The sequence below is a fragment of the Lontra canadensis genome, unplaced genomic scaffold (genome assembly GCF_010015895.1).
Source record: "Lontra canadensis isolate GAN:19392208 unplaced genomic scaffold, GSC_riverotter_1.0 scaffold18, whole genome shotgun sequence".
Classification (NCBI taxonomy): Eukaryota; Metazoa; Chordata; class Mammalia; order Carnivora; family Mustelidae; genus Lontra; species Lontra canadensis.
In genome coordinates, this window is record NW_022631012.1 from 16,150,485 (window position 1) to 16,172,465 (window position 21,981).

At 36.4% G+C, this 21,981-nt stretch overlaps 1 protein-coding gene across 1 annotated transcript in view; it reads right to left on the reverse strand.

The window, feature by feature from the left end:
• PLCL1 (phospholipase C like 1 (inactive)) overlaps positions 1-21,981 on the reverse strand; it is a 344,775-nt gene that overhangs the window by 288,070 nt on the left and 34,724 nt on the right. The window lies entirely within an intron of this gene.

Sequence of the window (21,981 nt, forward strand, 5' to 3'; positions counted from 1 at the left end):
AATGTTCTATATGGTGGCAACTTGGTATGACAGAAATGACTGAGGATTTTTTTTAAGATTTTTTTTAATTTATTTATTTGTTAGAGAGAGAAAGAGAGAGCACAGGCAGACAGAGTGATAGGCAGAGACAGAGGGAAAAGCAGACTCCCCACTGAGCAAGGAGCCCAATGTGGGACTCGATCCCAGGATGCTGGGATCATGACCCGAGCCAAAGGCAGCCGCTTAACCAACTGAGTCACCCAGGCGTCCCATGACTGAGGATTTTAAATCAGTTCTGGTTCAGTCAATTACTACTTGGCTTTGAACAAACCATTTCACTCAAATGAACCTCAGTTTTCTGATTTGTTTTAAATGGCAATAATAATGTCTATCTCAAAGGCAAAGAGAGGACATTCGTAAAGAGAGCACGGCATTGCTTGACATGTTAACAGGCATTCAGTAAATGGTCAGTTAGAAGCCTTCTAACACAACTGTTACCAGTTTCATAATTATATTTGACTAAAACCCATTCTTCCACAAAATTTAATAACCTAGTTAAAATATTAAAAAGTGTAATTTCTTGGTGTTTTTCTCTGGTAGTCTATTCTCCCTCTTTTCATTTGCTATCGACCAGAAAATTATATAACTAAACCACACCTGTTAAAATCATATGTAAAATACAAAATAACACTTTGACACCATACACAAAAATAAACTCAAAATGGATCTGGTACCTAAATGTAAGACCTGAAACCATAAACATCCTCAAAGACAGCACATGTAGTAATTTCTCTGACATTGGCCATAAAACATTTTTCTAGATAGGTCTCCTGAGGTAAGTGAAAGAAAAGCAAAGATGAACTAGTGGAACTACATCTAAAGCCAAAAACTCACAAAGCTGCAACTATTGATGAGGATGTAGAGAAAAAGGAACCTTATGCCCTACTGGTGGGAATGCAAACTGGTGCAGCCGCTGTACAGTAACAGTAACAGTAACGGTAGGGAGGTTCCTCAAAAAGTTAAAAATAGAACTAACCTATGATCCAGTAATTCCACTACTGGACATTTACCCAAAGAAAATGAAAGACACTAATTTGAAAAGATATATGCACCCCTATGTTTATTGCAGCATTATTTACAATAGCCAAATTATGGAAGCAACCCAAGGTGTCCATCAATAGATCAATGGATGAAGATTATGTGGCATAAACATACAACCGAATATCACTCAGCCATCAAAAAGAATGAAATCTTGCCATTTGCAACAACATGGATGGATCTAGAGGGTATCATGCTAAGTGAAGGCAGTCGGTCAAAGAGAGACAAGCACTGTATGATTTCATTCATAGGCAGAATTTAAGAAACAAAACAAATGAACAAAGAAAGAAAGAGATAAACCAACTATAGAGAACAAACTCATGGTTACCAGAAGGGAGGTAGGTGAGGAGGATAGGTGAAGAGGTGAAAAGGATTGAGTATATACTTATCTCAATGAGTAATGAGTAATGTACAGAATTGCTGAATCACTATATTGTATACCTAAAACTAATATAACACTATATGTTAACTCTACTGGACTTAAAATTTAAAAATTAAAAATAAATAAAATAATAAATAATAATTATATTTAATACAATTATTGTTATATTTGTTATAAAATTAATTAAATTTTAAAAGAACAGATTTTGCATGGGGGTTTTCAAGGGGCTCTTTAGTGAATAAAGTATGTAAGAACAGGTATTGCATAGACACGGGAATATCTCTTAGGTCATCTCACAAGGTAAGTTCAGCTTCTTACCTGTTTCTTGGCTAGATTCCACCTAGCTGAGGTTGCCAGATAAGCAACAGCTGATAAGATGCTGCGGTAATCCGTAATCAGTCTACTTGCCAGTGAATGCCTAATAATATATTTAAATGGAAAATATATATATATTAACATTGTTTAGCTTGAAGCAATATTCACAAGCATATGTAGAGTATAGAGTTTTGACTGGACACAAAAGGTTCACAGAACTTCCAGAAGGAGTTATAACAGCTAAGACCATACCCATTTCTAACAAATAATGCAGTGGTAATGGGACAGAGAGTCTCTTCAATTATAAAATTCCTTGCCCCTTTTTTCAACTTTCATTTGGTATTTTACTTATAGGAGCAATCAATGTCATTTTAGAGTATACAATATACTCATACATTTGTCACTAACATGATTAAAGGCAGTTAGAGAGATATGACTCCAAACTAAGACAAGCAATTCATGGCATATAGCAATTCTCAAATGCTTTATGAGCATTTCTGTGAGATCAATGTGGCATTCTTTTGAGCGTCATCTGAAAAGAATTGGTGATAAGGACATTGGGTTGGGGATGGTGAGCCATGCTGGAAACCCTTGAGCAGAGCAGGGGAGAGGATGATAGCTTTCACGTAACTACTGCCTTGGACATTCCAGCAAACCACAGCCAGAACAGCAAGGTGCAGCCGGGGTGTGTCAGGAATAGTGGGCCAGGCTGCTGCCACTGAAACGGGCAAGACCTCCTTAGTGTATGTAGGTTCCCACTCAAAAGACTGCATAGAACTAATGAGAGTTGAAACAAAAGGTCAGAAGTCGTACTTATTTCACTACTATCTTATCTCTAGTTTGCAAAAATAAATAATCAGAGTCTAATCTTGCCAATATTTGACAATGTTCTATAAGGTGATAGCAACAAAGACCAGCAGGTTCGTGACCCAAAAGAGAACCACAGAGGCTAAGAGTAACTGACATAACAAAATTTGATGTCGTTGCTGACAGCACAGTGTCCAGCACATAGCAGCCCACTGATCAACAAGTATGTTGTATGTGATACAAGTATCACTATGTATGTATGTATGTATGTATGTAACACTGGGGAGGTTCTAGAAATAAATAACAATATGAGATCATTGCCAACATCCGTCAAGCGAGGAGGGAAATGCAAGAGTAAAAAAGCCATAGCAAAAACCCTCTTCCCTGGACTACTAGCTCAACAGCAAATGCAAACCAATGTGGACAGAGCATAAGGAAGTTTCATCACTCGAAATGGAGTCTTATTCTTCAGGCTCAAGTCAGAGGCTTCTTCCAAAGGTCAGATTTCCCGTGTTCGCTAATGCATTTTGGGTCATGCTAGATAATTCCTCCAATCCATTAGTGTGAACTATCGATCCTGAAAGGCCTTCCTTTGCTTTAAAAACACTTGAGAACTCCTGAACCATACACTCCACAGTGTTAATCCAGGAGGTGTTGGAAGTATAAACACAATAATGTGTCATGTTGTGATTAAGTTTGGGTACTCCAGACACAGACTGCAAGACAAGGATTCAAGTGCAAAATGTTTATTTGGGAGGGGAGGGGGCAATGATAGGTAAATGGGGAAGAGAGAAAAGGAAGGGAAGGCACTTAATAAAGGGTGAGCTTTCAAATCAGCTACTACAGTGGGTGCCTGGAGGTGAATTCTCTAGGGAAACCTTGAGAAACGGAGCAAAACAACAGTCTCGAGATTCTCTCGTCTGACTGCAAGAGAGAGCTGGGGTATTTTATACGCCAGCCCTAGAGAGTTAGAGGATGAGGCCTGCTGAGGAAGAGGGAATATTAATTCCCCAGAACCAACCTGCTGACTATGGACAAAGTGGCCTTTGGGGGGGCAACTCTCAGGAACAGAGAAGCAGATCCTGACAGCTGGAAGCCCACCAGAGCAGAGTGAAAGGTCCCAGAGAAAAGGGTGGGGGCTAGCAGCATCTGCCACAACAACATTCCCGTAAATTAGCTATTTTTGTTTGTCCACTAGCATGAGTGACAAATTAATTCAATGTGAAAGTATTGGGAAATATAGCTAATTCTCTTTTTAAAAAAATAATGAAAACTGAAGCTTTTTTCAGAACATTTTCAGCCAACGCAAATGTTCAAGATATTTTTAGTGTTGCATCTAAGAAAAGCTATCATAAATTTCTGCCTAGCTATTCAATTTTGCTCACGTTAATCTACAATAAATATTTAAAATATTAAAATATATCACTTGAAGCATGACGTTTGATTCCATTAATGTTTCTTTTATTTTAATGTGTTCGTTAGAGTTTTCCATCTATCTTTGGGTTTTTTTTAAGTCAAAATTGTTTTTGAAGATTTAAGGAGGGTAAACTCAAGAAGTGTGCACTGATGCTAAGCTTCTATCTACAATAGCAAATGATGTGTCCAAGGTATTCCCAACATTATATCAAACATGTAAAGAGGCACACAAAAGAAGTATCCGACGACCCTGTCTACCCTCAAGGAGATCTCGGTTTAGCAGGTGAGGGTGGGAGTGAGGGAAGCAGGGGAAAACCACACATAAAACTATGAATACAGCCAAAAGAGCAGCAGGAACTCAGAGAAAGAGACCAATTGGGCTACGTTCATTCAAAATCTGAGAAGATGAACCCTAAGCCAGGCTTTGAAGAATGGATAGAGTTTGGAAACACAGAAAGGAGAAAAGAAAACATTCCAGTTAAAAGGAAAGCAGCATGGGGCGCCTGGGTGGCTCTGTGGGTTAAAGCCTCTGCCTTTGGCTTGGGTCCCAGGGTCCTGGGATCGAGCCCTGCATCGGGCTCTCTGCTCAGTGGGGAGCCTGCTTCCCCTCCCCAACCCTCTCTGCCTGCCTCTCTGCCTACTTGTGATCTCTGTCTGTCAAATAAATAAATAAAATCTTTTAAAATAAATAAAAATAAAACGAAAGCAGTATGAGCAAAGGCCTCTAGGGGGCATGACAGGGTAGAGGTCTGTGAGAAGATGGTCTGAAAGGGGCCTGGGATACAGACTGGGAAGTTACATGATCTAGCCCCTGTCTGTCTTTATGAGTCCCATCTCCTATGTTTTGTTTTATTGTGTTTCCATCACTGTCTCTGCTCCAGCCCCTCTCGACTGATTTCTATTCCTGCCTCTGTCCTTTGTGCTTCCTGTTTGCACTGCCTGGACTACTCCTCTCTGGAACTTGGCAAGGCTCCGTCGCCCTTTTCCTCATTGAGATCTTAGCTCAGATGTCAACCACCTCAAGCATAAAACCCTCTTTTGTCTTCCTGGGGTATTTAACCCAACTGGAAATATTATTAATCAATTTACTCTAAGTATACCACTAAAAGATAAGTTCCACAAAAGCAGAGGTCTCCTTTGCCTTCTTGATCACTTATCACTAGTCTCTAGAATGGTGCCAGGCACATGCCTGCCGCGTGGTAAGATGACATACTGAACAAATGATGGAAAGAGTCATAGGCATAGGAGAAGGGCCAGACCAATATGTCCTTGTAAGTTCAACAGAGAAGGCAAAAGGAAACCCCTATAGATGTCTGAACAGTGTCTTGAGAAAAGTAATATAAGAACAATACTTACATATTAAGCATTTACCAAAATCATCCTTGATAGGCTAGTATCCTACAAGGTAGACAGATACCTATTACCCCCATTTTCCAGGTGGGGAACCTTAGGCCCCACTCATCAGAGGGAGTAACAGGGGTTTACCATCTGATCACTCTAACACCCTTACTCTCCTCACTAACCATGCCACAAAAGAAGACTTCCTTTTCAAAATTGGGATAATAGGCAATTTTTAGATAGTAGAAAAAGTGTGAAAATCAATGGAACTAAAGGGAACCCTAGCAAAAGTACATTTTACTATACATAAAAAATTAACATATGATAGATTTCTCTTTTCAAATCAGTAGGGAAGAATGGATTTTTCATTATATAGTCCATGACTAACATTTAACAATTTGGAGGGAGATTAATTTATATAACTAACTCGTATCATACTACAAAGTAAATTCCAGATGGAGTCAAGAGATAAACGTAAAAAGTGTGTGTGTGTGTGTGTGTGTGTGTGTGTGTGTATTTAAAGCTAGAAAAAATATATGTAGGTATATATCTGCTTTTTGAAAAAAAGAATTTTTTTCTAAAGATTTTATTTATTGATTTAACAGAGAGAGATCACAAGTAGACAGAGAGGCAGGCAGAGAGAGAGAGAGAGAGAGAGAGAGGGAAGCAGGCTCCCTGCTGAGCAGAGAGCCCGATGCGGGACTTGATCCCAGGACCCTGAGATCATGACCTGAGCCGAAGGCAGCAGCTTAACCCACTAAGCCACCCAGGCGCCCCTGAAAAAAGAATTTTTAAAGGCTTTTTTCAACACACATTTAAAGGTAGAATTTATCATACAGAAACAGACTGATCTGCCTCCATTAAAATTTAAAACATTTGTTCATTATTCCAAAAAGATACCCTAAAGGAGCATCTGGTTGGCTCAGTCAGTAGAGCATGTGACTCTTGATCTCAAGGTTGTAAGTTCAAGTCCCACACAGGGTGTAAAGATTATTTAAAAATGAAACCTTTTTAAAAACAACAAAAATTAAAAAATAAAAATAAAGATTCCCTTAAATTAAAGGCAAATATTAAATAGAGGAAAATATTCACTCATGTAACACAGAAAAAGTTATTTTTCTTAATACAAAAAGGTTATAAAAATCAATAAGAAAAAGAACTGAACCCCCAAAGTGCATAGGTTCTATATATGCAAATCACAAAAGAAGAAATACAAATTGGCGATAAACATGAGAAAATATTTAACCTCACTAAAAACCAAATAAATCTAAATTAAAACAATAACATACCACTTTTTGCCTAGTAAATTTGGAAAAGGTTTTAAAAATTATAATTACCCATTGTTGTGGAGAATACGGGAAAATTGGTTTCTCATACAGTGCCGGAAATGCATGAGAAAAAATTTTTGAGGGCAATTTGGCAATACACATCCAAAGCTTAAAAAATTATATTTCTGTCAAAGAATGTATAGTATAGAAATAGCCACAGAGTTACACAGTGTTTATATCAGTTTTTTAAAAAAGAAGTAGGGTAATCATTAAACAAATTATATCTCTATATCACATTTCAACGCAAAATGTATGTGTGATAATAATTTAAGAATATAATCAAAACAGGCCAAACAGTACATTAAATTTTAGAAATCAGATTTCAAAACTAGCTGTGATGTGACCCCTGCTTTGTAATGTTTAAGTGCCTATATATATATTCTCTGAGAAAAGGGGAAAAAACTAAGAATTAGAAGGAACCATATAAAAATACAAACAAGCTATATCTCTGGGTGATGGATTGTGGAAGCTTTTATTTTCTTTTACATCTTGATATTTTTCAAACTTTTAACAATAAGTAAGGTTTACTTTCTAATTTTTTTAAGTTAGTCTTGGGGTTTGTGGGGGTTTTTTTGGTTTGGGGGTCTTTTTTGATAGTTTAAAAAAGAGACTCAGAATCTAGTTGGAATATCTCTAGTGCTGAGAAATTCCCCTTAAAATATTCTACTTGTAGCTCACCTTTTAAACTGTCTGACCTGCCTCCCATGCTAGTTTCTCCAATTTCACTGAACACCGCAGGCCTGGAGGAGGTGTCCCAGCAGAGCACTGCAATGGGCAACTACAACCTCGGGTTTTATTCTGAACTCCACCCTTCAATACGCCACTTTACCTTGCTCTACCTTAGATTCTTCAATTACAAAAAGTTGCACACTGCTTATTACCTTGATTATAGCACTGATTGAGCACTAAAGTCCAAGCCATTATACAGAATTAGAGGGTCTCTGAGCAGTGGGCTCAAGATCCAACTAACTTTTAAATGAAATGGCTTAATGTAAAGTGGCTCGGATCAAGATGTAATTAGTATTAAGAGCATACAAAGGACTGAGAAGTAAGTACTGTGTGCCCTGTACTTTCACAAGGAAGATCCCCACTGTTTTTGTAATTGCTAGGTTTTAACATGCTTTTATGGCTTTTAAAAATGTTGACATATGAATTCACACTACTAAATATTACTAAATTGCTGTAGTAGAACAGAAATTATACATAACAAAGAGACTCTACTCTTTTAAAAAAAACATAAACAACAGAAATAGAGCAACAAAAAAGGGAAGAGTTTGGGGTTTTTTTTTTTAAGATTTTATTTATTTATTTGAGAGAGAAAGTGAGAGAGAGCATGAGAGGAAAGAAGGTCAGAGAGAGAAGCAGGCTCCCTGCTGAGCAAGGAGACCTATGTGGGACTCGATTCCATGACTCCAGGATCATGACCCGAGCCAAAGGCAGTTGTTTAACCAACTCAGCCACCCAGGCACCCAAAAAAGGGAAGAGTGAATATGAGATTTGTTTTCTTCATTCTTTGGCCCCCTGTTACCAAGATATTCAAACATCAAATGGCACCCAGATAGATAAGGATATCGGAAAGACAGCCTCTGTGTAATATATTGAAATCATCAGTGCCAGGAGGGGACAACAGTAGCAGCCATCTCAGTGTTCTTCCAAACACCACTGCCTTATTGAGGTATTGTCAGGTTATCAAGAAATCTTTATCAGGCATTACACTCATAGTTTACCTTGTGCACTCCAGGTTAATCTAGTAACTGATCAGAGACATACTAAATCTGTCACTCAAAAAACTAATTCTCTGTCTTACTAAATACTCCACCAGAAAATGCAGAAAGAAGCAGTGGGACTTCCAACACTATCACAATCTCTAAGTGTAAGATAACCTTATCTCTTAAGGGAAAAAGAGTCCATGCCAAAAAGTCATATGACTAACAGTTCACTTACTGGAGTGATTTGCAGAATAAAAAAGTATTGACATTGTCCCTTATATAGATAAGTTTTTGAGTGCACAATTTTTAAACTTTATTAAGATGTAATCTACAGGGGTGCCTGGGTGGCTCAGTGGGTTAAAGCCTCTACCTTTGGCTTGGGTCACGATCCCAGGGTCCTCGGATCAAGCCCCGCATCAGGCTCTCTGCTCATCAGGGAGCCTGCTTCCCTTACTCTCTCTCTGCCTGCCTCTTTGCCTACTTGTGATCTCTGTCCATCAAATAAATAAATAAAATCTTAAAAAAATATATATGTAATTTACAGATCATAAAATTGACTCATTCAGTTAGTTCTCTGTATATTACGGATACAAATCCACTATTAAAAAATGTGATTTGTCAATATTTTCTCTAAGCCAATGACTTCTCTTTTCATTTTCCTAATAGTGATCTTTTGAAGCACAAAAGTCATCCGTTTTGATAAGTCCAATTTTTTTCCCACCCATCCCCACCCCTCCTCAACTCTGGCAGCATATATCATATATATTTATATGATATATATATATATATCATATTCATCTTTCTCTGTATGACTTATTTGACTTAGCATAATGCCCTCAAAGTTCAACCATGTTGTCACAAATGGTCAGATTTCATTCTTTATCCATTCATCTATGAATCTATGAATGGACACTTAGATTGTTGCCATAACTTGGTTTTAGAAATAATGTTGCAGTGAACATGACACATACAATGAAAAATAAGCATATATCTTTTTGAATTAGTGTTTTCATTTCCCTCAGACAGATATCAGAAGTGGAACTTCTGGATCCATATTGTAGTTCAAATTTTAATTTTTGAGGAACCTACATACTATTTCCCATAGTGGCTGCACCAATCTACATTCCCACCAGCAGTGCACAAGGTTTTGCTTTCTCCACATCCTTGCCAACATTTGTCATTTCTTATCTTTTTTGATACTAGCCATTCTAACAGGTGTAAGGTGATATCTCATTGTGGTTTTGATTCAATTTTTCCTGATGATTAATGAGGTAGAATATCTTTGCATGTACCTGTTGGCCAACTGTATATCTTCTTTGGGAAAATGTCTATTCAGATCCTCTGTCAGTTTTTTATCAGATTGTTTGGTATGAGTTCTTTATATATTTTGGTTATTAGCCCCTTGTTAGATATATAATTTGCTAATATTTTCTCCCAATCAGTAGGTTGCCTTTTCATTCCATTGATGCTTTTTTTTTGCTTTCCTGAAGCTTTTTAGTGTAATTCTGCTTAGTTATTTTTGCATTGCTTTTCATATCAGATTCAAAAAGTCCAAGGCATATGTCGAGGAGCATACCACCTACAATTTCTTCTAGGATTTTTATGGTTTCAAGTCTTTTCTTCAAGTCTTTAATCCATTTCAAGTTCATTTTTGTGTATACTATAAGATAGTGGTCTAGTTTCATTCTTTTGCATTCTTTTCCCAGCATCACTTATTGAAGAGACTGTCCTTTACCCTTTGTATATTCTTGCCTCTTTTGACATAAATTAATTAACAACATACACCTACATTTACTTCTGGGCTCTCTATTTCTGGGAATCTCTCTTTTTCTGGGAATTTTTTTAATATTTATTCCTCTAATCCATGAGCACAGAACATCATTTCACTTTTTTTATGTCTTCTTCAATATCTTTCTTTTTTTAAGATTTTATTTACTTATTTGAGAGAGAAAGAGGGCATGAGTGGTGGGGAGCAGAGGGAGAAGGAGAAGCAGACTCCTCTGATGAGCAGGGAGCCCCACATAGGGCTCTATCCTAGGACCCCAGGATCATGACCTGAGCCAAAAGCCAACACTTAACCAAAAGAGCCACCTAGGTGCCCCATCAATTTCTTTCAATGTCTTGTAGTTTTCAATATACAGGTCTTTCATCTCCTTGGCTAAATTTATTCCTAGGTATTTTATTCTTTTTGATGCAATTTCAAATGTAATTGCTTTCTTAATTTCTCTGTCTGATAGTTCATTATTATTTAATAGAAATCCTATAAATTTTGGATATATTAATTTTGTAACCTGCAACTTTACTGAATTTATTAGTTTTAATGGTTTTCTGTTGGAGTTTTTACAGTTTTCTACATATAATATCATGTCATCTGCAAATAGTGGCACTTTTACCTTTTCCTTTTCAGTTTAGATGACTTTTATTTCTTTTGCTTGCCTAATTGCTCTAGCTAGGACTTCCAAAGTTATGTTGGATAAAAGTGGGTAGAGCAGGCGTCTTTGTCTTATTCCTGATCATAAAGGAAAAGTTTTCAGCTTTTCATCATTGAGTATGACGCTAGCAGTGGGCTTATCATATATAACCTTTATTATGCTGAAGTACATTCCCTCTATATCCAGTTTGTTGAGAGTTTTTATCATGAATGGGTGTTGAATTTTAACAAATGCTTTTTTGTGTGTCTATTGAAATGATCATATGAATTTTAGCCTTCATTTTGTTAATGGGATGTATCATATTGAATAATTTGCAAATGTTGAACCATCCTTGTATCCCTTGAATAAATCCCACTTGATGATGGTATATGATGCTTTTAATGTATTGGCAAATTCAGTTGGCTAATATTTTGCTGAGGACTTTTGCATCTATGTTTATCAGGGATATTGGCCTATTCTTGTCTTGTGTGAGCCCTGTCTGGTTTTGATATCAGGGTAATGTTGGCCTTAAAAAATCAGTTTGGAAGAGTCCTCTATTCTCCTAATACTTAGAAGTTTGAGAATTGGTACTAACTCTTCTTTGAATGTTTGGTAGATTTTTCCAGTGAAGTCATCTCGTCCTGGACTTTTATTTGTTGAAAGGTTTTTGATTAATGCTTCAGTCTCCTTATTTAGTAATTAGTTTGCTTATTTAGTGATTGATTCAGAAGTTGGTCTGCTTAGATTTTATATTTCATTATGATCTGGTCTTGGTAGATTGTATGTTTCTAGGAATTAACCCATTTTTTTCTAGGTTGTCCAATTTGTTAGCATATAAGTGTTCATAGTAGTCTCATGATCCTTTGTATCAGTTGTAATGTCTCTTTTATTTGATTTTTTTTATCTGAGTCCTCTTTCCTTTTTTTTCTTGGTGAGACTACTTAAAGGTTTATTTTATTTATATATAATTTTTAAATAAAAAATAATTGTTTATCTTTTTAAAGAACCAGTTCTTACTTTCATTTTCTTTTCTATTGTTTTTTCAGTCTCTATTTCATTTATTTCTGATCTAATCTGTGTTATTTCCTTTCTTCTACTAACTTTGAACATTGTTTATTCTTCTTTCTCTAGTTCCCTGAGGTGTAAAGTTAGGTTGTTTATTTGATACTTTTCTTGTTTTTTCAGTAGGCATATATTTTATGAATTTGCCTCTAAGAACTGCCTTTGCTGCATCCCATACATTCTAGTACACTACATTTCCATTTTTATTTTCTCAAGATATATTTTTATTTCCCTTTTGACTTCTTCCTTGACTATTTGGTTGTTCAGTAGCACTTTGTTTTAATCCACATATTTGTGAATTCTCCCATTTTCTTCATGTAATTAATTTCTAGTTTTACACCAGTGTAGTCAGAAAAGATACTTGATAGGATTTCAATCCTTTAAAATTTGGTTAAAATTTGTTTTGCAGCCTACCATATGATCTATCTTGGGAAAATATTCCATGTGCACTTGAGAAGATTCATTCTGTTGCTTTGGGATGTAACATTCTGTTAAGACCATCTGGTCTAATGTGTCATTTAAGTCTGATGTTTCCTTATTGATTTTCTGTCTGGTTTATCTATCCATTGATGTAAGCGAGCTATTAAAGTCCCCTAGTATTGTATTGCTGTCTATTTCTCCCTTCAGATCTGTTAATATTTGTTTTATATATTTAAGTGTTCCTATGATGGGTGCACAAATATTTACAAATGTTATATCTTCTTGTTGGGTTGACACCTTTATCATTATGTAACAATCTTCTTTGTTTCTTATTACTGTCTTTGTTTGAAAATCTATTTTTTCTGATATAAGCTTAGCTACTCCAATTTTCTTTTTGTTTCCATTTGCATGGAATATCTTTTTCCATCCTTCACTTTCATTCTTTTCTTTTTTAAGATTTTATTTATTTATTTGACAGAGAGATCACAAGCAGGCAGAGAGGCAGGCAGAGAGAGAGGAGGAAGCAGGCCCCCCACTGAGCAGAGAGCCCGATGTGGGGCTCGATCCCAGGTCTCTGAGATCATGACCTGAGCCGAAGGCAGCGGCTTAACCCGCTGAGCCACCCAGGCGCCCCCTTCACTTTCATTCTATGTGTACTTACATCCAAAGTGAGTCTCTTGTAGGCAGCATATAGATGAGTTTTGTTGTTTAATCCATTCAGCCACTATGCCTTTTGATTGGAGAATTTAGTCCATTTACATTTACTTATTGATGAGTATGTACTTATTGGTATTTTGTTAAATTTTTTGCTGCTTTTGTAGTTCCTCTCTGTTCCTTTCTTCTTCTCTTTCTTCCTTTGCAGTTTCATGATTTTCTTTAGTGGTATGTTTATATTCCTTTCTCTTTATCTTTTGTGTATTTCCTATCAGTTTTTGCTTTGTGGTTACCATGAGGCTTACATAACAGCTTGTATGTATATTTTAAGTTGATAACAACTGAAGTTTGATCCCATTGTAAAGTCAACATCATTACTCGCCCCCTCCATGTTTTATGTTTTTGATGTCATATTTTACATATTTTTATCTTGTGTATCCCTTAACTAATTACTATAATCATAGCTATTTTTACTATTTTGTCTTTCAACCATCACGCTAGCTTTATAAGTGATTAATCTACTACCTTTACTACATATTTACCTTTCCTGTGAGATTTATTCTTTCATATGTGTTCTTATTACTAATTACCACCCTTTCTTTTCAGCTTAAAAAAGTCCCTTTAACATTTTTTGTAAGGCTGGTTTAGTGATAATAAACTCTTTTAGTTTTTGCTTGTCTGGAATACTCTTTATCTCTCCTTCATTTCTGAATGATAACCTTGCCAGGTAGAATATTCTCAGTTGGCTGTTTTTTTTCTTTCTGCACTTTGAATATATCATGCCATTCCTTTCTGCTGTACAAAGGTGCTGCTCAAAAATCCGCTGATAGTTTTATGGGCGTTCCCTTGTACATAACAAATTGTTTTCCTTTTGCTAAGCCTCATATAGACAATTTAATATTAAGTTTACAGTAAATAAAAATCATATTGTTTATACATAAAGTAACTATAAGCCCTGATTTGTCTAGATTACACTTGGTCTCCCAGTGTAATTTTCCCCTTTCGTTTACAATAATGTCCCAGTTTAGGTGATTGAATATATGATCACCTATTTATACACTAACCTGAGACAATATATTTTTTTAAGATTTTATTTATTTATTTGACATACAGAGATCACAAGGAGGCAGAGAGGCAGGCAGAGAGAGAGGTGGAAGCAGGCTCCCTGCTGAGTGGACAGCCGGATGTGGGACTCAATCCCAGGACCCCGAGATCATGACCTGAACCGAATGCAGAGGCTCAACCCACTGAGGCACCCAGGCGCCCCAAATCTGTGACAATATAAAAGGCAAATTCATGATACCTTATGCTATAAAGCTTCTAAACATCTTAAATAAGCCATTGGCAGAAACTAATTCATATGCTAACTTGAATTTTACCAATAGCTAAAATAAATTAAAATATCTATTCTAATCAGTTGTGCCCAAAAATTCTATAAATTGTATCATACAACAAGCTTCCCAAAAGCATGAAATAATATATCCCATATATCTATCTGGCATCAGACTAAACTGTCACAGACTATCTTTAAAAAATGTATTTGTGCCAATAAAATAAATATAGTTATCTATTTTGAGTACTTTCTGAACATAGTTTACAAAATTTCTTAATGGGGAGAACATTTTCTTCTAAATTTGCCCAATACTATATTTTATAAATAGTATCAAGCCTCTTTATCATACACAGTGTCTGCCATCCATAAAAATAGGAATGCTATTATTGCTAAATAACCAGGTGGAAGGAACATAATCATTAATAAATGCCTTGGGAAAAAGTGCTAATTCTTATCTGTATCTACTTAGCAGAGGTATGAAAGCAAAATAACTACACACAAAAAGTACTTAAAATATCCTTTGCTTACAGCTATCTCTAATTCAAATTATGGAGATTTTACCATTTGTCAGGAATATGCACATAACATTTATAATAGATTTGATAGTGTTTGGCTTGCCATCATAGCTTCATCTTCACTTCAGCAACAGCCCCCAATCTACCCTTTCTCAACCCCAGTCTGTGCTGTTGGGATAAGCTCCAGAAGAAAAGCATGTGAAGCATGAGAGAGGTCTGAGATAATTAATGTATTCCATCCTCCTGGTCATACCAATTTGTCTGGAGATGGACAGAAGTGTGACTGATGCCAAACCCAGCACAACTAATCAGAGCTAATCTCAGGATCTTTTTCTAAACAACTACTCTTTTCCACTGTACTTAAACCTAAGATAGAGGGAAAACTACTACAGCCAAATTGTTCCCATATCAAGCCTGAGACTGACACCAGCACAGATGAAGGAGACACAAATCATGGAGGGAGAAAAACTGGGTCCTGATTTCCTACAAGGTTCCCCCTGCATCCAGCTCTACCTAAACATCTTCCTCTTGACTCTCCCTTCACATGAACAAGTAATTTCCCATTTTTCATTTTCTGTCCTTTGTAACCTAAGAACCTAAAGACAACCAATAGCTTATACTTCCTTTTCCTTTTATTTTTGTATTTCTTTTCACTCATTACTGTCTCTTCAATAGTCATAAAGTCAAGTTAGTACTCATAAGAGAAACATTTCTTGTTTTCAACTATATAAAAAACAAGTGCTTCAAACTCGCTCTCCAAATGATTGTTTTTAGTTTTGATGATAATTATTATGATCATACATCATCAGGAGGACCTGGTTGACTCTCATAACCATTTAACAGGCTTTTAAAAGTTATAGATGTTGTTTAATCATTAAACACAGCATGTAACTCATCTATCATTAGACCCATTGATTTAATTACTCAATAACCAGATAATTAACTGTCATTTACAGAGGAAAATCATAGAATTTGGCTTTATTGGATTGCTCTTTTTATTTTAAGACTGATTTATTTGAAAGAGAGAGTATGAACGCACATGTGTGACTGGAAGTGGGGCAGAGGGAGAGAGAGAATATCAAACAGACTTCCTGCTGAGCATGGAGCCCAACTTGGGGCTTGATCCCAGAACCATGAGATCATAACCTGAGCCAAAATCAAGAGTCAGCCACTTAACTGACTTGAGCCACCCAGGTGCCCCACTTTATTGGATCATTTTAATGCCATGTATAAAATTACACTAAACTAGAAGAGTGTCAGTGCTTTTATTAATAAACTGCTAAATACATCTCTTTTTCTGTATTTTCAATTATTAATAGACTTTCATCACAAAACCAAATTTTCTTTAGCAAATTCTTTTATATACACTTAATAAAGGCAAAACATTTAATGTCCCATATGAATATGTTATTAAATACCATAAAAATTCTAAGCATTTTATTTTTAAAAAGCATGAACAGATTTAAAATTCTATTTAATTTAAGTAACAGATTACAAATTTACAGGGAGGGGGAATTGAATGAAGATGGTCAAAAAGCACAAACTTCATAAGATAAATAAGTACTAGGGATATAATCTGCAACATGATAGCTATAATTTACACTGCTATATGATCCATAGGAAATAAATTCTAGGGGCACCTGGGTGGCTCAGTCAGTTGGGCATCTGCCTTTGGCTTAGGTGGTGATCCCCACACTGGGCTCCCTGCTCAGCAAGGAGTCTGCTTCTCCCTCTCCATCTACCTCTCTCCCCACTTGTGCTCTCTCTCTCTCTCTCTCTCCAATAAGTAAATAAAATCTTTTTAAAATTTTTAATTAAAAAAAAGGAAAGAAAATAAATTCTAGGGGTGCATGCGTGGCTCTTTCGGTTAAACGTCCAACTCTTGGTTTGGGTTCAGGTCATGATCTCAGGTTATAAGACTAAGGCCCACATACTGTACTCAGTGCCTGAGTCTGCTTAGGATTCTTGCCCCATCTGCCTCTTCCCCAACTTGTACTCTCTCTCACATGCACTCTCTCTCTCTGAAATAAATAAATAAATAAATAAATAAATAAATAAATAAATAAAATCTTAAAGAAAAAAACTTAAAAATGAAATAAATCTTAAAATCTTCACCATATATATTTATCTCATATGAGATGATGGCTGTTAACTAAACTCATTGTGGTATTCATTTCATGATATATGTAAGTCAAACCGTTATGCTGTATACTCTAAATTTGCACAGTGCTGCATATCAATTATATCTCGGTAAAACTGGGGAAAAAGGAATTTAGAATATTAAATCTCAGACACATTGGTGGAAGCCTTATTTATTTTCCTCTTCTTTCCTGGAAGCCTCTCTTCAATTCATGTTTATTTACTTTAGCAGAAACAAGGTTGGAAGAGGAAGAAGGAAAGAAAGCTAATATATAACAGCACCTTCCTTTTCAGGCACAGAGTTTGTGGTAGATTGAAAATGGCCACAAATTCTTTGCAGCTACTTTTATCAAAAAGTGGACTCTATTTCTCCACCCTTTAAATCTGGGTGACCTTGTGACTTGCTTTCACAACAGAATGCGGCACAAGTAGTTCTATGAGAGCGGTAGGCCTTGCACCTTTCACTCTCTCCCTCTAGTAATGCTGTGCCATGTGAACACCTCTGACCTAGAAAGGCCCCAGGGGAGAAACAAGGTAATTTGACTGACAGCCAGACAACCACAAGACATCTGAGTGAAGCCATCTTAGACCATCCAGTCCCTACCAAGCTGCCAATGACTGCTACCATAGATAGCATTGAGCCCAGGAGAGACCACCAGAAGAACCACCAGGCCAAAGTCCTGATCAACAGAATTGTGAGCAAACTGCTGTGATTCTAAGCCACTAAATTTGGAAGGTGGGTTGTTTATAGCAACAAAAAACTGATACACTGCTTTACATGGTTATTTCACTTAATCATAGTAAGAATCCTATGAGGTGAACCAGGGCAGACCCAGATTTTGTGAGGCATAAAGTTTATGCAATTTGGAGTGTTCTCCTTAAGAAGAAAAATAGTACAAGGATTTAAAAAATAAGAAAATAATACAAAATTATAAATACAAAGGATATAAACACATACCACTAAACCCAAATGGCTACTTAGATGCCATCCCACACAAGAGGAGGTATAATAGAGGAGAAATCAGAATGGAAAGGGGCTTAATTAAAACACATGGCATGGAAACACATGGCTCGTGCCCCTCCCAGGTCGCTTCAACAACTAAGTTTCACTAATTTCATGGGAAATTCACTTCAATAGTTAACATTACTAATCAATTTTACAAAAAGGAGCTGTGACTTTGAGTGGCTGTCACTTGTCTTAAGGCCCATAGATGGTGAGCTGAAGAACCAGGATCTAAGCTCATATTCCTCTGTTTCCAAAACATGAGCTCTTTGTACTACTCTGTTTTCATTTTTACCTTGTGGCCTACTCCACACAAAGTTCTATATAGGAATTGAAAACACTTCTACTTCAGTAACTCCAAGCATTTCCCTACAGAAATGGAAGTTCTCTGAGAGAGCCCATCATCTAAGCATTTCTCATCCCATGAAGTATGCTCAACAGGTCTGTGAAGTAGGGGCAAGTAGGACCTGGCTTCTACCCACTTGTCTAATTAGATGAATCAACTGCAGAATAAATGTCCTAAATCAGGGACACTTGTATCTTCCCTTCTTTCACTATATGCCAGCTTCTTCATAGGCAAGGTTCTATAATGCCAAAAACATGGAGTACAACTATCTTGCTCTTCTATCAGGTATATGTCTTTGTGACTGCACTTTTCTGTTCATTTCCTAGCATGGTCTCCTCATGCGTAGTGTATTTATATCAAGTGCCTACAAGAACATATCTAAACTTGCTTATTTAGAGTAAGCCCTAAGTGAAGCCAGATTTTCATAATTCTAATCCTTCTTTGTGCAGCTACAGATATCACTGCTCCCTTTCCTTCCAAATGACCTCCACTAGGAAACCAGTGAATCATTACTACAACCTGGAAACCAGATCTCTTCTTATTGAACGTTTACAGAGGCTGTTTGCATGGAATTCCTAGGTTTTCACCACACTTAGCTAATCCAATCAGCTGACCGTTTGTTTTGCACTTGCATGTCAAGGTCAGAAGTCTGATTGCCAGCTATGCTGTAGTTACTCATGTACCTACCCTATCAGAGAACAAACTCTATGTAAGGTTTAACTTTAGCAGAAAAATGAAAAGGAATAAAGAAAAAAAAAGGAAAATAGCTGAAGCTCTCTGCAGAGGTTGTATGGGTGGTGATTTAAGAGCACACCAGGCAGCCTGGTGTAGCACAAATGCAGGAAGGGATCAGAGATTTCAACGAGCCACATGCCATCTCTGGGTCTCCACCTGAGACAGTTGGTGCAAGAGACCTTCCTGGTCCCTCAGCTGTAAAAGCCTATGAATCTACTACGGATTTTGTCCTCTATTAAAGTGATCTTCTGGGGCACCTAGGTGGCTCAGTGGGTTGGAGCCTCTGCCTTCGGCTCGGGTCATGGTCTCGGGGTCCTGAGATGGAGCCCCGCATTGGGCTCTTTGCTCGGCAGGGGGGGCCTGCTTCCTCCTCTCTCTCTCTCTGCCTGCCTCTCTGCCTACTTGTGATCTCTGTCAAATGAATAAATAAAATCTTTTTTTAAAAAAAGTGATCTTCTTTAAAAAGTGTTCGATCCTCAATAAATATTTTTAAAGTGTGGGAATTCTAAACATACAATCTTCTCAAAGTTGGACCACTTTGAAAAAAACTTCAAACAGCCCCAACTAAATGTGTTTCAATAAGTAGTTTAAAGAACAGAATCATGTAGATAATAAATGCTAAGTCACAATACTGCAAATAATGGTGAAATAAGAGCTCGTTTTATCTTTATCTATAGGTTGGTTATAGAAACTTGGCAACAAATCAGTGAAATGTCCTTTAAAGAGGTTTTCATATCTTATGCATTATATAAACCACTGGGCTAGATATAATTCTTCAACTTCCAATTAAAATATTCCAGATCTAAATTTTAATAAAATTCCAAATGATTTAAATAAAATATGGTCTATGGTTCCTAGCCAACATTCATTTTTATATCATTTGTAACTGCATACATATAACAAATGAAAACTGTTTTGATAATAACATTCTATTCAAAATAAATACTTTTCTTATTTTTTCACATTCTTTCCATGCATATGTAGCTTTTGATAGATCGTTTTTAAAAAGCAACATTCATAAAACTATCACTGTAGTAACAAGCCAAATAGCATAAATCCAAGAACCCATAATGCTAAAGAAATGTTAGCATCATTCTGCCCTAACTTATTTCAACTTTCATCTCATTTTTTTTTTACCCAAGAGAGACTTTTAATCAGAAAAATCCATTTTCATCTCATTTATAGATTGCCTTTACATGGTTTATATAATGACCATATCCACCTTTTCCATCACAGCATTATGGTGGCATATGGAGCTGCACCTATTAACCTCTAAGGGGTCCATGAACTTCTAATATATACAGAATGTTGTGCATATGTATATTTTCTCTAGAATCAATACAATGAAAAGTACAATGAGCAAATCAAAAATGCCTGCTGTGCTTTTAAAGGTAAGTTCAGAATCACATTAGAAGGTAAGGCTTAAAAATGGAGAAAAATTATTGGTGACCCTTGCTTAGACATGGCTAAATTCTATTTTAGGCCAAAAAGAGGCAGTCCGGCTAAAACAGATACCCTTATTGAGTTAACATTCTGAAATGACATTATTTTATTGTGTTCAAATGGCACATTTGAACAACTGGCTGAGACACAGAGGTTAACCAGGACATTTATAGTTCAGTGATCAAAAGCACAGATGTTGATAATTTTGCCACCAAATGGTTCTCCAAATCAGGACTCAGCTCAAGCAGAAATGGCCATATTAAGAAAGGTTAGGACACAAAGACTAAATAGACTTTCCCAGGTAGAAAGATATTTTGTCCTTGGGTAAAGAACATCAAATGGGCAAATCTATCTAGGCAACCAGTAGTTAAATGTCTGAGTAACTAAAATTCTTGGCATTAGCAAGATATGTCAGCAGGTAAATTAAAACCTAGGCAACTAGGCAGTTCCAGAGAAAACAAGTAGGAGCCCAGGCCCAGAATAACTAGACTATTAGACAAGGTGGAAGGAAGGCAATAATACAAGTTTTAATCACAAGAAGCAAAGAAAAGATCTATTATTAGAATCAGACAAAGGCATAGCAAAGCTAATGAAGGTTGATTTCTTATGAACAAGCAGACTAAACCCCTAAGAACAGGATCATTACCAAAACCTAAAACATGGCAGAACTAACATGTGTAGGCTCTAAAAAAAATAGCTCTGTTGGGAAAAAGGGCAAAGCTGACTGGAAGAGTGGATCTAGTGAGATGGAGAAGAAAGGGGAAGCGTTTCAGATGAGTGGAAACTAATGCCAGGCACCAATCAGAAGTGCTAATGCAAGGAAAGAGCTCATTCTCTTAGTTCAAAGCTCAGTTTATCAAAATTCTTTCTGCATTTTCCTTAAGCTAAATGAGGAAATCAGTTTACTGACCTGAATAGTTATGAGTCTTTAAGTTATTTGCTCCCAGGATATTAGCTGAAAGAGGGCCTCCTCTACCATAAGGATATTTATCCCAGTTCCTGACCAGTTCCGTTATCCAAAAGAATATTCACAATGATCATAAGACCTGCTGTAAAAATTCCGTTTTTATCTTAAACACAAATGAGTTTCAGGATGCTATTTAACTTAAGCTTCAAACCAAGAAACTAAGGAAGGAGGAAAGCATAGCATTTTATTAATACCAAAAAAGTGTCAAGCCATCCAATTGAGCCACTCCATGATATACTCAAGTAGATCTTGACTGCTACTAATTTCAGGTCCTTAAATAATTCATATCTATCCACCTTTTCTCCTTCACACTCACACTCAAAAATAAACCTGTCTCTTCTACACTTAAAGTGTAGTCTACAAGTCCTAGCATACAAGTGTCATCCCAGTATACAAGTTTTTATATTATGTGCATATGAACTATTTCTGCGTATATAAATGTTAATATAAATTATGTCATCTAGAGAACTTAATTTTAAATCCTTGCAGGATACACCCTTTCAAGCACTGTAACCCTTAATAAAAGCTAATTTGAAAAGAATTTTTTCCCCCTTGGGAGCTAAAGAAACGTTAGCATTTAA